Source organism: Narcine bancroftii, chromosome 4 (genome assembly GCF_036971445.1).
Source record: "Narcine bancroftii isolate sNarBan1 chromosome 4, sNarBan1.hap1, whole genome shotgun sequence".
Taxonomy (NCBI): domain Eukaryota; kingdom Metazoa; phylum Chordata; class Chondrichthyes; order Torpediniformes; family Narcinidae; genus Narcine; species Narcine bancroftii.
Window position 1 is genome coordinate 81,289,895 of NC_091472.1, and position 16,784 is coordinate 81,306,678.

The 16,784-nt window shown below is 37.3% G+C and overlaps 1 long non-coding RNA gene across 2 annotated transcripts in view; it reads left to right on the top strand.

Moving 5' to 3' along the window:
- Positions 1-16,784, top strand: part of LOC138759881 (uncharacterized) — a 128,695-nt gene that overhangs the window by 72,324 nt on the left and 39,587 nt on the right. For both annotated transcript variants that reach the window (XR_011355194.1, XR_011355193.1), the window contains exons 3-4: positions 12,808-12,957; positions 16,208-16,308. This is a non-coding gene — a long non-coding RNA (uncharacterized lncRNA). The remainder of the gene's footprint in view (positions 1-12,807; positions 12,958-16,207; positions 16,309-16,784) is intronic.

The following is a 16,784-nucleotide window of genomic DNA, read 5'->3' on the forward strand; positions in this document are numbered from 1 at the left end:
AAGCTGTGCCACAAGATGGTGGTAAGGAGGATGGGGAATCCAAAATGGAGACAGATTCAGATATCAAGACAACATCTGGCTTACAGGATGAAATAAGACCTAATGATAGTGTGTAAAATTCTAGAAGCAGGAGAAGTAAGAGGAGCTCCAGTGTTTCAAGTACTGCATCTACACATGTAAAGATTCAGGCTGATATGGCAGCTCTTGAAGCAAAAAAGAATTCCTCCTAAATAAATTCAATTCAGAATAGCCAGTTAAAGAGACATCAGGAGCTGTTAAAGAGGCAAAAGGAGCAGCAATAGCTTCAAGAGAGATGTGCTTTTGAAGAGCAGGAGGGTCATTTAAAAAGGCAACAGGAGCTGCTGGATCTGGACATAAAAATTGCTGTTAATCAGGCCAGGTCAAAGTCCATAGCCTAGTCATATCTGGTGCTCAAATAAATTATCTAAAGCATCATGTTTTGAGGAAGGGCCACAGAAAAAAAAATGTTTGATACCAAGGCTGAGCCAGTCTACAACCACAATACGTGTTGGTGTCAGAACTAGACAGGTTAAGGCACGATGGTGCCAAATTACAAACCCCAATAATGACTCCATTGGACAGAGATGTAAACTTAATGCAATCTTATGTAGCAGAATACCACACACTCCCTGCAGGTAATAGAAATCTGGCTGAACAAACTAACACATGCCAAGGCATGACAAGATGAAATGAAATGGCTGCATCGTTAATTCAGTTACAGACTATCTCTTCACTGCCTAAGAGAAAGATTCCAATTTTTGATGGTGACCCACTTGAATTCCAAGTGTTTATGAAAAGCTTTAAATGCAGTATTGAAATTAAGTGTCAAAGCTCTGAGGATTATTTATGTTATCTACAGTCGTTCACGAGTGGACAACCACAAGATCCTGTGAAAGAGTTGCCAACATATGGCTCCGAATGAAGCATCCAAATTGACTAAGTTTTTACTAAAGAAGCATTTTGGCAACAAGTATAACATTTCTACAGCTTATGTATAAAAGGCTCTTCCATGGTCATCAATAAGACCAGATGACGTGAAGGGTTTACAAGTTTATGCCCTCTTTCTCAGAGAATGTAGCAACGTCATGATGGACATTGGCCTTCTACAAGAGCTTGACATACTTAATAATATGGTAATCATTGTAAATACATTACCCTTCCAGATGAGAGAACTATGGAGAAGTCAAGTTGATGAAAACCAGGAAAAAATGTGATGAAATGGCTACTTTTAAAGATTTGTGGAGTTCGTGAACACTGTCAGACATCCAGAGAATGGAATTATCAAAGGTACTCAACCTGTAAGTAAAGAAGTTGAGAAGCCCAGATCGTATCCTCAACCAAAATTTTAAAAAGTACATTTGCACCTCATTTGCAGACAAAGAAATTAAGGACAATATAAGTTTGCCTGTTGTGAAGAATTGTCTGCTCCGTAATGAAAAGCACGATTTGGAAAAGTGTGCACAGAGGGAAAAGAAGAAGCATAGTGAGAAAATTGTTTTCTTGAAGGAAGGTAGGGTATGTTTTGTCTGTCAATGTAAAGGACATATCAGCAAAAACTGCAAAAAGTGACTCAGTTGTGACATATGTAGTCAAAAGCTTCCCAAAATGCTATATATCTTCTTGGAAAAGAAGAATAAAGAAAAGGAACAAACGACAAGAAAAGAAGCAGTTGAAAGCAGTGCTGAAGCCTCATTATTGACAAATGGTCTTACTGAGGCCGGTGAAGATAACTGCAAACTTTTGATAGCACCTGTCCAGGTCAAGGCCAAGAAAGCAAGTGGAACAATGTTTTTGAAAAATATTTGTTTATGTGAAATCAACTCTGAGATTGAGTTGTTGATTAGTTCCAATGTACCAAAGGCTCTGGAACTACTAGATATGATAAGGAGTGTGGAAGATGGACCTTACGTAGTCAAAACTATGCTTGGTTAGATGATTAGTGGACCATTAGGAGAAAGAAAAGAGGTTTAAAATCAATCGGCTATAAGTGTCAATAAGCTATCAATTGTTAAGCTTGATAAGCTGTGGGAGCAGCAGTTCAAGAATGAATTTCCTGATTGCATCATGGATGACCAAGAACCTTCAAAGGAAGACCAGCAATTCTTGGAATTCTGCCAAGCAGGTTATTGATCATTATTGCATTGAGGTAAAGGGAAATATGCATGCCTGATAATAGAAGTGTTATCGAGCAACATACACTCAGCTTGAAGAGAAGATTCAAGAAAGATTCTTCCTTTCATTCAGACTACACCAAATGCGTACCTGATGTGATATCCAAAGGATATGCAGAGAAAGTACCAGATAATATCTTGGAATGTGATAATGGCAAAAAATAGTACTTACCACACCATGGAGTTTTTCATCCACAGAAGAAAAAACTTTGTGTGATGTTTGATTGTGGAGCCACATTTCAGGGAGTTTCACTAAATTATCAACTTTCACAGGGTCCTGATTTGACCAATATATGGATAGGAATCTTAACTAGAATTCCTAAAGAATCTGTCATCCCTATAGTCATTGAAGCAATGCTCCATCAGGTGAAAATACCAAATGAAGACCATGACTTGTTACAATTCCTTTTGTGGCCTGATGGAAACTATGGTCAGAACATAGTGGAATACAGAATGACAATGGATCTATTTGGAGTGAATTCATCACCAAGTTATGCGAATTTTGCCTTTAGGAAGTGTGCTGATCACAATATGGAACAATTTAGCTCTCAAGCCATAAGCACCATCAAGAATAAATTTTATGTGGATGATTGTCTCACTTCTGCAGCTACAGTTAAAGAAGCAATAGCTCTTTATCATGAGTTAAAGGCGATCTGATTCAAAGGAGGCTTTCTACTTATCAAACGGACAAGTAACAATCACTAATATCTAAAATAGAGAGGGGAAAAGAAATTAAGAAATTAAGAATTTGGACTTAGACCATGACAATTTTCCTTTTGAAAGAGTCTCAGGTGTACAATGGTGCACTCAAAGTGATGTTTTTAAATTCAAAATCATTTTGAAGGATCAACCTCTTACAAGAAGGGGGTTTCTATCAACTGTCAGTTCTCTATATGATCCTTTAGGAATATTGGCAGCAATTGTTCTAACTGCCAAGAAGATCCTGCAAGATTTGTGGAGGAAGAAGATTGGTTGGGATGATGAGGTACCAGAATTCATTGTACAAAAATGGACGTGTCGGATACAGGATCTTTGTAAGCTGAAAGACTTCAGGATTGACAGATGCATCAAACCCACAAATTTCAGAACTGTTACATCTGCTCAATTACATCATTTTGCAGGTGCATGAAAAGACAGTTACGGAACTATTAGTTACATGATGACAAGGATCAGGTATATTGTGCATTTGTAATGGGAAAGGTCAAAGTGGCTCTATTGAAACCAGTCACTATACCATGAATGGAATTGATGGTACAATGTTGAATAAAGAGTTGCAGATTAAACTAACGGACTCCATATATTGGACTAATACCACTTCTGTGCTCAAATACATCACCAATAAAGCCACAAGGTTTTGAACATTCATTGAGTAACAGAATCACTGAAATTGATAAAGTCTCACATCCAATACATTGGAAATATGTTAATGCAGTTTTAACAATCCTGCCAATCTGACTTCCCAAAGTTTGAAAGTCAAGATCTTTTTGAAGAGCGCAATGTTGGTGTCAGGACCTTGATTTCTTCTACAGTCTCAAAAGGAGTGGCCACAAAATCCTGATAAATTAAAAGAAATTTTACCATGAGACCCTGAAATCAAAAGTAAGACTGCAAATGCTATTCAGATAATATCTGAGCAAATTGATTCAGTTACCTACTTAATCCATTACTTCTCATCCTGAAATAGTTTGAAAAGGGCAACAGAATGGATGCTCTGATTTAAAAGATGATTTCTGATTCATAGCAGAGAGACAGGTAATCTGAGACTTAAGAAAAGAGCCATGTCACAGTTAAAGAATTGATTAATGCTGAGATGGAGATTATCTGCTTTTGCCAGAGGAAGAAATTTCCAAATGAAATTTCAAGTCTGAAAAAAAGAAATGAATGTCATGAGGACAAGCCACATTTATGAACTCAACCCTATTCTCAAGAAAGGTATTTTAAAAGTTGGTGGGCACCTTAGTCGGTCAGCAATGTTGGGAGAAATGAAACATCCTGTCATACTGGTCAAAGATTTTTTACATTTCAAATATAATTCTTCAACATATTCAGGAAGAGATAGGACATGATAGTTCCAACCATATGTTATTCAGTCTAAGAAAAAAATATTGGTGCCACTAGATTAAGCAGAGAGATTGTAGCAAACTGTGTTGTTTCTTTCCATGTAAATACTCCTTCTGGACAACAGCTGATAGCATATTTGCCTCTGGACAGAGTATCCCCAGATGAACCTCCATTCATTTATGTTGAAGTGGATTATTTTGGACCCTTTAAAGTGATGCGTTCAAGGAGTGTTGTGAAGCACTATGGTGTAATTTTCATATGCTTAGCCACAAGAGCAATTCACATCAAAATGGCTTCATCAGTGGATACAGACTATTTCAGTAATGATTATTGCCAGATGTGGACAAGTGAAGGAACTACGATCTGCAATGGTATTAATTTGCGAGTCCTCAGCATGAGTTAAGAGAAACAATTGTAAACTGGAATAAGATTCAAGTCCATGATGAACTAGTTCAGAAAGAAGTTAATTGGATCTTCAAACCCTCTACTGGCTTACATCATGGAGATGTATGGGAAAGATTGATTAGATCATTGCGAAAAGATCTTAATTCAGTCCAAGATGGACAAAATCATAATGAGGAGTATGTTCAGACAGTTCTATGTGAAGTTCAAGCCATCCCCTTTCTTTTCTTTTTAAAATACTTTATTGATGTTTATATTATGCAAAATTGAACAGTACAGTTATATATTGCAATGTACAATTCAAAAGATAAGAAAAAAAGAAATAAATAAAAAGCTTATAATTCAAAACCTCTCCCACTAAGCAAGGTTAAAAGCAGACACATAAGAATCAAGGGAGAACAACCAGGAGATAGACAGCACAGCACCAAAGCTTCAGAACAACCCTAACTTTTTAAATAGTAATATTAGTCCTTAAATGGGTCCCATATTTTTTGAATGCTATTATTTGACTCTTTAATGGCATATCTATTTTTTCTAAACTTAAAAAAGACGTATCACTTAACCATTGTTAAGGGTATGGGTAGGTTGAGTTGGAGTCAGTAAAACGTCATCATCTTGAAATGATCCAAATAGAGCAATGTTCTAATTTGAATTTAAGAATCATTGATAATGTTTGAAAGATATCTTTCCAAAATTTTTCTAAACTAGTGCTAGTCCAGAACATGTGAACCAAAGAAGTATCACCAATTTTATATTTGTCACATAGGCATTTATATTTGAATAAAAATGAGATCATTTAACTTGAGACACATGTACTCTATGGTCCACTTTAAATTGCAACAAACAGTGTTGTGCACAAAAGGAGGTCGCATTAATCAGATAACAAATAGAGGCCCAAACCTCATCTGAGAATGAAAGATTTAAATCCTGTTCCCAATTGTTCTTGATTTTAACTAACACGGCTCTCCTTAAATCAAGAAAATTATTATAAATAAGAGATATTAAACCTTTATGAGAATGTTGTAAATCAAAAAGTGTATTAAAAATGTTTGCCTCAGGAATTTATGGTAAGTCAGGGATCTGAGATTCAACAAAATGTCTAATTTGTAAATATCTAAAAAAAATGAGTGGTAAGTTAAATTTTGACTGTTCTTCTAGATTAGCATCTTTCTAAATCTGCAGCTGTAATACATTCTTTTCCATCAAATTTTGGTATTAGAGATGTTTGGGGCTTTTAAAACTCTACCAGCAAAGAATACTAAATTTTATCTAATATGGATCATTTTTATACCAGGATTGATTACTTTTCATTGATAACCAATTAATCTCCTTGTCCAAACCATGTGAGTACCAAGGAATTGTTATATTGGATCATGCCCCAGTCATCTTGTCTTGGAATTTTTATGACATTCTGTTTACAAAAAAGCAATGGAGATTTAAATACTAATCTCCTTGCAGTTAAAGAATATTTAAATTTTATAGAGAAACAAATACAGATTTCCTTTACTACTCACTCCTCCCCAACGATGTCCAACTTGATTATTTGGGACATTGAAAGTGTATTTAAGAGGTCAAATTATTCCTTACACTGCTAATATTAAGGAGGAAAGGTTAGAACTAATCAATCAGATCAAGCAAATTGATGTACAATTTTCTCAAAGTAAAAATCCAGATTTATACAAGAGTAGAATTTAAAAGTAAATTTGATCTTCTCTTTACCTATCCAATTGAACAGCAATTGTTAAGAAGTAGAAGTCTTTTTTTTTATATTCATGGGGAAAAATCTAGTAAGTTATTAGCTGGACCATTAAAAGGAATTTTTGCTTAAAAAAAACAAATAAATAAGATTCAGATGAGAGATGGTAAAATTACAACAGGTTACTTCAAAATAAATGAGACTTTTAGAGAATTTTACTCTAACCTTTATTCCTCTGAATTTAATAATGCGTGGCGGCTCACCACGAGGCAGGTGAACCGGCCCTGCTTGTAAGCCACGCGGCAGGGCAGCCACCCAAAATGGTGCCATAATTTTCCCTTCCTTCCAGCACGGGGCTCAGAAACCCATGCTGGGGGACCACGTGATGCCCGGATGACATCAGCGCCCTCCAGTGCAGTTCTCAGCCAGGTCTGGGTTAGAAGTATAAGTGCAGCCCAGAAGCCTGCTATAAACCAGTGTACTCACTGAGCTCAACCCATCTGGTTGTATGCGTGCTATTGCAGGAGCAGTGTAGCTGCCGCTACAAATGATTATATTTCAATGTCTGAATTCCTAGATCGGTTGAATTTACCTGTGCTTTCTCAGGACAGAAGTGCAAGTCTGGAGAAACCTATTTCACAGGAGGATATAGATGTGGGTTATTTCCTCACTACAGTCTGGTAAATCTCCAGAAGCAGATGGTTTTCCTGTTGAAATTTATAAATCTCCAAATGGCTGGTACCCCACTTAAGCATGGTGTTGGACAACTCATTTAAAGATGAGAAGCTTCCCTTATCATTTAATGAGGCTTATATATCCCTCATCCTTTAAAAAAAGGGAAAGAGTCAACAAAATGTACATCTTAAAGACCTATCTCATTACTTAAGGTTGATATGAAGGTTTTTAGCACATAGATTAGGTGTGTTACATTTTACCACCAATTATTTAAAGGAAGCAAAATTGTTTTGAATAAAAAGGTCTTTAAAACATTTAATACCCAATCTGTGACAATTATTAAAGACAGTATCTTGCAAAGAAGGTTGAAAAAGGTGATTAGATATAATAGGGCTGGCAAGAATAAACTCTGAAATCCAAATAACCACATAAATTGTGCACATATTCTCAAACTATGTCTAACTATCAGATTATCAGTTAATTTATATAAAGAGGATTAAAAGATCTTAAAATTGCCAACATAGAAGTACTTCTGGTAAAATTCAGTTCAATTTCTACCCATGGAGGGTTGTCAAATAGATTATCGAAGTGTAACAAAAGAAGCAAATTATATATATTGACTGCTCAATAACAAAATCTAAAATTAGAAAACACCAATCCACCATTTTTTTTAGCTTTTTGAAGATGAGCTTTATTTAAGCAGGGGTGTTTTTCTTGCCATATCTTGCAAGATATAATTGAATACAAGGATTTGGGAATGTAAATGGGTATAGCTTGGAAAAGATACAAAAATTTAGGTTAAATGTTTATTTTAATAGAATTGATATGACCAATCATGGAAATAGACCATCTTGCTAGCGGTAATTTCACCTGATTAAATAAAATAGAAAAAGTTTCCTTAAAAAAATGTTTATTACTCATCGTAATTGTAATACTGAGATAGGTAAATTTATCCTTCACAATCTTAAAAGGAACATTAGAATATCTTGATATAAAACCATTTAAAAGTAAACATTCATTTTTATGTAAATTCAACTTTACCCAGAAAACTGACTGATATGAGAAAGCAAAGCTAATATGCTTGGTAAAGGAACATCTGGATTAGATACTAAAAGCAAAAGAGCATCTGCAAATAAAGAAACTTTGTGTTAAATGCCGTTCCTATGAATCCCTATAAAAGCTCTTCTTTCACGAAGAGCAACTGCTAGAGGTTCTAATACCAAGTCAAAAAGTAATGGACTTGAATTACAATCTTGATGAGTATCCCATTGAAGAATAAAAGGTTTTGATTGCTGTAAATCAGTAAGAAATGAGGCAGAAGGACATGAATATAATAATTCAATCCAGGAGTGGAAGGTAAATATAAAATATTCAATAAATGGTATTTATTAAAATAAGGATAACTGTTTTTAATAAAACCAGTTTGATCTTCAGAAATTATTAATGGTAAAATATTCTCCAATCTATGGGCCAAAATTTTAGATAAAATCTTCATGTCTACATCAAGTAAAGAAATAGGTCTGTAAGAAGCACATTTAAATGGATCCTTCCCTTTTTTTCAAAATAAGAGAAATACAAGCTTCATTAAAAGATGATGGAAGATTCCATTGTTTAAATGAGTCATTAAACCATAGAACTCAGTTTGGAACACAAGCAATTTGGAAAAGGATTTATAAAATTCCACTGGATACCCATCGTGCCATGGAAATTTATCAAATTGTCAAGTCAAGTCACTTATATTTATCGTTCATTTAAAAAAATATATATTTATTGAGTTCAATATAATAATCTCATATACATGTTGCATTTACATATCAAAATGTATACATAATATATTATTAAGATTAAAAATAAAAATCATGAATTACTTTATAAGCAATGTACTCATAACTTGGTAAAATATCAATTAATATTAATATTATAGTCTCAGACCATCATATAACTCCAATTAATCAACTTATATTATGAAACAAAGCAAAAAAAAGAAAAAAGTGAAAAATTAAACTAACCTCTCCTCTAATCAAGGTTACTTATCTTTATATAAAAAAACAAAGAGAAAAAAAGAGAACAATAAAACTGGATCAGGACGCTACCTCCAGAAGCCAAACAGAGCATTGCTGGAGCAGCCCAACAGCCTAAAATTGCCAACCATGATGATATTCTAAGAATGGACCCCATTTTCAAACTGGAACTTCTTATCTTTTATATTAGATCTAATATTTCCAAACTTAAATATGCCATTTACATCTTGTAACCACTGTCCATGAGTCAGTGGAAGTTCATCTTTCCTTCAGTGGACTTCTTGTAGAGATCTGGATTCCCGTCCTTAAATCCCCTTGATCTTGCCCTCAGCAAGCTGTGAATCATCTGATTCATCCAAGGTTTCTGACTGGGTAACTCTCGGTATGTGCACGTGGGTACACACTCGTCCACGCAGGTCTTGATGAAGTCAGTGACACGTTGCATATTCATCCAAGTCTAAGGATAAGTTCTTGAATATGGTCCAGTCCAATGATTCAAAGAAGTCCTGAAGATGCTCCTTTACCTCCATCAACCATACTTTCACTGTCTTCACCACTGGTGCTGTGGTCCTCAGTCTCTGCTTGTACACCGGGAGTACAGCTATGTGATCAGACTTGCTGAAGCGTGGTCATGGTATGTCTCAATCGGCGTACTTCATGGTGGTGTAGCAGTGGTCAAGTGTTGGCTCCCCTGGTGTCGCATGTGACGTGTTGGTGGTAGTTCATTAGAGACCAGGTTGGCCTGATTGAAATCCCTTACAATGATCAGAAAGACATCTGGATGTGCTGTGTCATGGCTGCTAATCACACTCCTCAGTCCCTCCAGTGCCAGCCTGTCTGAGGAAGAATGTAAACTGTAACCAGGATGATGGTGATGAACTCCCTTGGCAGGTAGAATGGACAGCACTTGATCATCAGACGTTCCAGGTTAGGGGAAGCAGGTCTGGGACATGACCTTCACGTTTGTGCACCATAATGAATTGATGATGACACAAACGCCACCTCCCCTGGTTTTTCCTGACATCACTATCCAGTCAGCATGGTGGAGAGTGTAGCCCTCGTGCTGTATGTAGCATCATGTCCAGAATGTCCCTGTTTAACCATGTTTCTGTGAAGTGCATCACACAGCACTCCCTGATGTCTCTCCAATCGTGTAATCTGCCTCAATGTTCATTGAGTTTGTTGTCCAAGGATTGTATATTGGCCAGGAGGATTTTAGGGAGTGGAAACATCAGGGCCCGGTGTCTTAGCTTAACCTGCAGCCCCCCTCAGCATCCACATCGGATCTTCTTTATGGATCTGCTGCTGGTAATTCCCATGGTGTTAAACAGTCCATGTGATGTCTCTTTAAATCTCCTGCAATGTTTAAATGTACTGAGCGTCTGCTGCTTGCGACTCCCACGAAGTTGAAGTGGCCCATTCGCTGACTGTTAGAAACTTCTGCGGTGTTTAACTTGCCCGACCATCGGCTGTTTAGAGGTCTTGCGGTCAGACGGTTTTAGCCATTTCTGCCAATGGTGAGCCTGCTAGCGATCTTAGGACATCCTTATTCACAGGTAAGTTTGATTTTATGGTTCTGGTTCTAGGGTTGAGTTTTAATAGTTCTGAACGGGAATATTTGATAATTCCCATCAGAGCAGCACGTAAAGGCGCCATTTTTAATTTTACTGCTATTTAAATAATGATTACACTGAGAATATAAATTCATGCAACTCTTCAAATAGTTATTAAACAGAGCATAAAATTATGTATACCTGCTTCAATAGGGTTTACATTGGCTAGTTACTTCATTCCACCATTTAAATAATCTTCACAGTGAGCACAAAAGAGGATATCAAAGTTTCAGACATTCCTTTTATTGTCACATCAAAGTTTCAGACATTCCTTTTATTGTCACATAATAATACATTAAAATATAATATATATGCTTTAACTTTTTGACATACATATAGTAAGTGCAAGTAGGCTTTTTTTCCACTGAGGTTACGCGAGATAAAACCAGAGGATGTGCGTTGTGGGTAAAAAGGGAAAAATTTAGGGCAAATGTTGGGGAAATTTCTTCACAGCGAGTGGTGGGTGTGTGGAATGAGCTGCCAGCTGAAGTGGTGAATTCAGGCTCAATTTTAACATTAAAAAAAATATTTGTACATGTACATGGATGGGAGAGATATGGAGAAATATGGAGTAAGTGCAGATCAGTGCAACTGGACAGAATAATAATTCAGCACAGATGAGAAGAGCAGCCGAGCCTATTTTCTGTAATGTTCTATGGTTCTATGGTAAAGTAAACAAAAAGTCACCATAAGCATAGCCCGGCACCTCTAGCAATAGGAGAAAGAGAAGTAAAAACGTGTCCCTTCAGAAAACTGTGTGTACGTGGATTTACCTCTAGCACTTACGCAGCTTCTGCAGCCACACAGACTCCAGTTCAAACCATTGGCAACTCAAACTCCACATCCAAACTAATCCCGGTTCCAATACCTAATTCCAATGAGCCAGTATCCAGCAGCCTGCAGCCTATGTGAGTCCTTCATCCACAAGTCACTGACAACCCACAGTCTGTGTGGCCTGTTCAGATGCTGAGCCCCTCACTGGTCTGCTGCAATGTTTACCTTCCTGTAGGGTCGTCTCCTATGCTTCTCTTTCAAATGATGGTTACATCAGCAGTTTACTCCATGCAGCTGCTTAAATATTGATTACACATAGTTCATTACTCTATATACCTGCTTAATTTGTGATTATAGTAGTTTTGCTAATCTTCACTGCTATTTAAAATGCAATTACATTGGGCAGTTCCACTGTAAGGCTGTTAAAACAATGACAACACTGGACTAGTTACACAATTATGTGGATCAGTTAGTGAATTCAGAATCAGGTTTATTGTCATGGACATGACATGAATTCAATGGGTATTTTTGTTTGTAAAGCTGTTTCAAAGTATAAATTGTGATTGCACTATCCACATTTATCTGGACTACATTTTAAATATTGATTACACTGGATGAAATAACCTGTACAGCTTATAGTTTGATGAGTACAATAGATACATTGCTTTACATAGAACACTGCAGCACAGTATAGGTCTTTCGGCCCTCGTTGTTGTGCCAGCCGTTTAAAAAAAAGTACTAGATCCTCCCCTCCCTGTCACCCTCTAATTTTCTTCCATCCATGTGCCTGTCTAAGTGTCTCTTAAATGCCCCTAATGTTTCAATGTCCACCACCATCCCTGGCAAGGCATTCCAGAACCCATAACTCTCTGCTTAAAAAACTTACCCCTGATGTGTCCCCTAAAGTTTCTTCCATTCACTTTGTGCATATATCCTCTAGTGTTTGCTATTCCTACCCTGGGAAACAGGTACTGGCTGTCCACCCTCTCTATGCCTCTCATAATCTTGTAGACTTCTATTAAGTTTCTTCTTATCTTTCTACGCTCCAAAGAAAAAAGTCCAAGCTCTGCTAACCTTGCCTCATAAGGCTTATTTTCCAATCGAGGCAACATTCTGGTAAATCTCCTCTACACCTTCACCATAGCTTCCACATTCTTCCTGTAATGAGGTGACCAGAACTGAACACAATACTTCAAGTGTGGTCTTACCAGATATTTGTAGAGTTGCAACATGACCTCTCGACTCTTGAACTCAATCCCCCTATTAATGAAGCCCAGCATCCCATAGGCCTTCTTAACTATCCTATCAACTATTTGTTTTGTCATTTAAATTTTGACTACACTGAACTCATGATTTTATCTGTCCTGATACAGGATCTCAAACTGAAAAATCAACTTATACCATTTCCCTCCAAAGATACTGATTGTGGACTTCTCTAATCAGAAAGACTGAATGTAGGCTTGGAGATTGCTTGGCTGAGCAACTTTGATCTGTCTACATCAATGACAGGGATCTCCCAGTGGGTAAGCATTTCAATTCTCTGCCCCACTTCCTCACTGACATATCTCTCATGGCCTTGTACTGTCAAACCAGAACCATTTGTAAATGGGAGGAGCAACTCCTCATATTCCATCTGGACACTCTCCAACCGGATAGCACTAATATTGACCTCCAGTTTCTACTAGCCTACTCCCCATTCTCCCTCTCTTCCCCATCCCTCTGTCTTCCTTCCTCCACCTCCCCTCTCTATTCACAGAGTCATCCACTCCCCATTTTGCTGGTGTGCCCTCCCTCTCTTATCCACCTATTTTCTCCTGCCTGTGGGATTGTGCTTTTCCCCTGTCCTCCACCACCCCCCTCCCACCATTTTGTTCGGAAGCCTACCTATATTTTATTCTTACCTTGATGAAGGGCTCAAGCCAGAAACATTGGTTATGTGTCTTTATTTTTGCTATATAAAGTACATTGTTTGATATGCTGGTTTCTCCAGCATTGTGTTTATACTAATGAACATATTGAGATTTTTCCCAAAGTTCTGATTTTATTTTATATTTGATCATCTTCAGACTCTTTGATCTTTATGTTACTTTATTTTGTTCTTTATGTTGTGAATACTCCATATTACTGTTATACCAGGAACCTAACTCAGTTCTGTCACGGAAATAGTAATTACAATGGAAATAATGATTACACTGGATATTTTATGCTGTTTGGCTATAGAAATAATTTCTAGGTGGTACATTAGTCTGAGTAACTAGTTAAATAGTGATTGCATTTGGTCAGTTACTCTCTTCTGTCATTTAAATAGTAATTACTTCTGGCACATTAGTCTGAACAGCTGTTTGGATATGATTAAACTGGGCCGTTTATGCCGTATAGCCATTTAAATAGTGAATACATTGGTCAGGTTATTCTGCACTGTTGTTTAAATGGTGATTACAGTGGGCATGTGATTACACTGGGCAAATTCCTCTGGACTGCTGTTTAAAGAGTAATCAAATTGGGCACATTAGTCTGTCCAATTGCTTAAATAGTGAGTACACAACCAGGATCTATTGCTCTATTTATGAAATGATTGCACTGAGTACTTTACATTGTGCTGCCATATAAATAGTTGACCACACTGGGCATTTCACACTTCATTGCTGTTTCAGGCATATGGTATATTTATTTATGGTGGGTACATTGTCTTCTATATCTGTCTGAATTTTCACTCACATAGCGCACACATGCAATTAACGCACACATGCATATAACGCATGGGAAGTCTGAAATTATGTTAAAAAAATGCTTGAATAGCGTGCACACGCATATACCGTGCATTAATAGTCAGTCACGTCCAGCACCTTCATAATATGTCCTATAACAGTCGCAAAAAACAAAGCGATCCATGTGAAGATAACATTATCAGCCCGTATAGCTATCACCTATATTCAATATAGCCTAATCAGCCATAATCCAAAAATTTGTATAAAAGGCCCTCGCATTTTGCGCTCCACGCATATTACCTTTGAGATCTAGAGTAGTTTCAACAACGTGATGAATCAAACTCAAATCTTACACCAAACTGAAAGTAGTTATGAGAGCAGAAGAAACTGGCAACTGAGCAGCAACGAGAGAATTTGAGGTTGGCGAGTCATCCATTCATGAATGGAGAAAAGAGAAAGATGAGGTTGAGAAGATGTATCTACAAAAACGTGCATGTCGTGGCCCCAAAGCTAAATGGCCCCAGTTAGAGTCTGACTTTAAGGAGTGGTTCTTAGTTGAAGAGAACAAAATCAGGCTGTATCTGCTGTCGCGATTCAGATGAAAGTGAGGCTATTGGCATGTGAAAGAGGCATTCCAGATTTCAAGGTGATTTCTCATGGATATCAAAGTTTATGAATTTATTAAAATAAATGTTAATGTAGAATCAGTCGATGCTCAAATAACTCCAGTTTTATATTCAACATGTAAAAAAAGTTCTGTTATAAATGTGCCTACAAAGATAACACGCAGTGGGTTACTCGGTTTGTAAAGAAGCATGTCATGTTCGTGTTATATGCGTAAAGATACAGTACACTGGACATGTCAATCACATAATAGTGAAACACAAAGGTCTGCAAACAGTGAGATTATAGTAAAAACACAAAAAGTGCTGGAGGAACTCAGCAGGTCTCACAAGTGTGCATAGCAAGTAAAGCTACATAACCAACATTTTGGGGCTAAACCCTTCTTCAAGGTATGAGCAAAAATCAGACAGGTTCATGAATAGGAGTCAATTTATCTGTGACCTTGTTTCCAATGTATGACCCTGATGTGGTCCTTGAATCTGCACCAGTGATAACACTGCCATCATTTTTCTCTTCTAACGATGCCCCTCTGTACATGTTATTCATGTATAACTGTTTACCTAATGATTACTCTAGCGTTGTTATTCTATTCTGATATTCAGTTAGTGAACATACAATGCAAGTTATCTGTTTTACAGTTTAGTGACTACACAGTTCATCTCATTCTGTTCTGCTTATATACAGTGAATGAACTAGATAGCTTTTATTGTAGGGTGCAGGGAGGTCGAAGGAGAGGGAGTACCTTTGGTGCCGATAGCAGAAAGGCAATTCTCAGCAATGTGTCGTGGAGCACTAAGAGGGCACAGTGAGACACACGCAGAACACTGCTGGCCATCCACTGCTTCCTGACCCGTCTCCAGCCACCTTGACTGGGTCCAGATAGGCCAGGATGAGAGAGTGAGGCTGACGACCTGCACAACTCTCCCTCACTTTAATCCAAGTCAAATGCAAGTCATGACTTCAAACTAACATTAATTAATTAATTTTAAATAGCCCCCACACTATCCAGATTAATCCGTACTCTTGTTTAAATATATTATCTCCATTGATTTCAGATGATACGTTATTTCAAACTTGTGAATTTGTTATTGAACTAGACAGTTACACTATTTTGCTGTTCAAATCATTTTTATTCTGTATGTTTTACTCTCCCCTACTGTGTAAGTATTTAGTACACTCACAATGTTACTTTGGTCTTTCATTGTGTGAGGTAAATTATTCTGAAGCTCCTTTTAAATGATAGTTGCACCAGGTGTGGTACTCTGTAGAGCTGTTTAAATAGTTTCACAGTGCTTGTTAACCTTGGTTGTTTAAATATTGATTTCACTGGACACATTACACTGTTTTGCCTTTTAAATGATGATTGTCTGAGGTAATTAACATGCTTTGCTGTTTAAATACTGATTACACACTTCACATGTGATTCCAATTAATTTGACAGCACAGTGGGTCATCCTGTTGCCTGACCAAGGGTGTTCCCTGAAGTTTCTAGATTCCATCTGTGACTGAGTGGGCTTCTTCCAACATTCCAAAGGCCTTCTGGTAGGTTATCTAGCAACTGTAAATTACTCCTTAGTGTAAGACAGTGACCAATTCAGCAGTAAGGTTTTATGGAGGTAAACATGAACTCTGCAGGCCTGGGGTCTGGTGCAGGACTAGGTCATGGTGCATCTGCAGAAAGTAAAAGCAGTCAATGTTTTAGGTTGGGGTATTTTGTTGAGACTAAAGTTAAGAAGGGATGATATCAGGTATATTACTCCTGAAGGACTCAGGCCTGAAATGTCAACTGCCTTTTGCTTTCTGTAGATGTTGCCTGACCTGCTGAGTGTCTTCAGTACTTTTGTGTACTACAGGGAGGTTGATGACGGAAAATGTATCACAGGGTTATAAGGAAAGGAGTGAGACTGATGTGATTTTTCTCCTCTTGGAGCTAGCATGGACCAAATGGGTCTTAAATTTAGAAATACAGCACAGTAACAGGCCATTTTGGTCCATGAGCCCATACCATAACAATAACT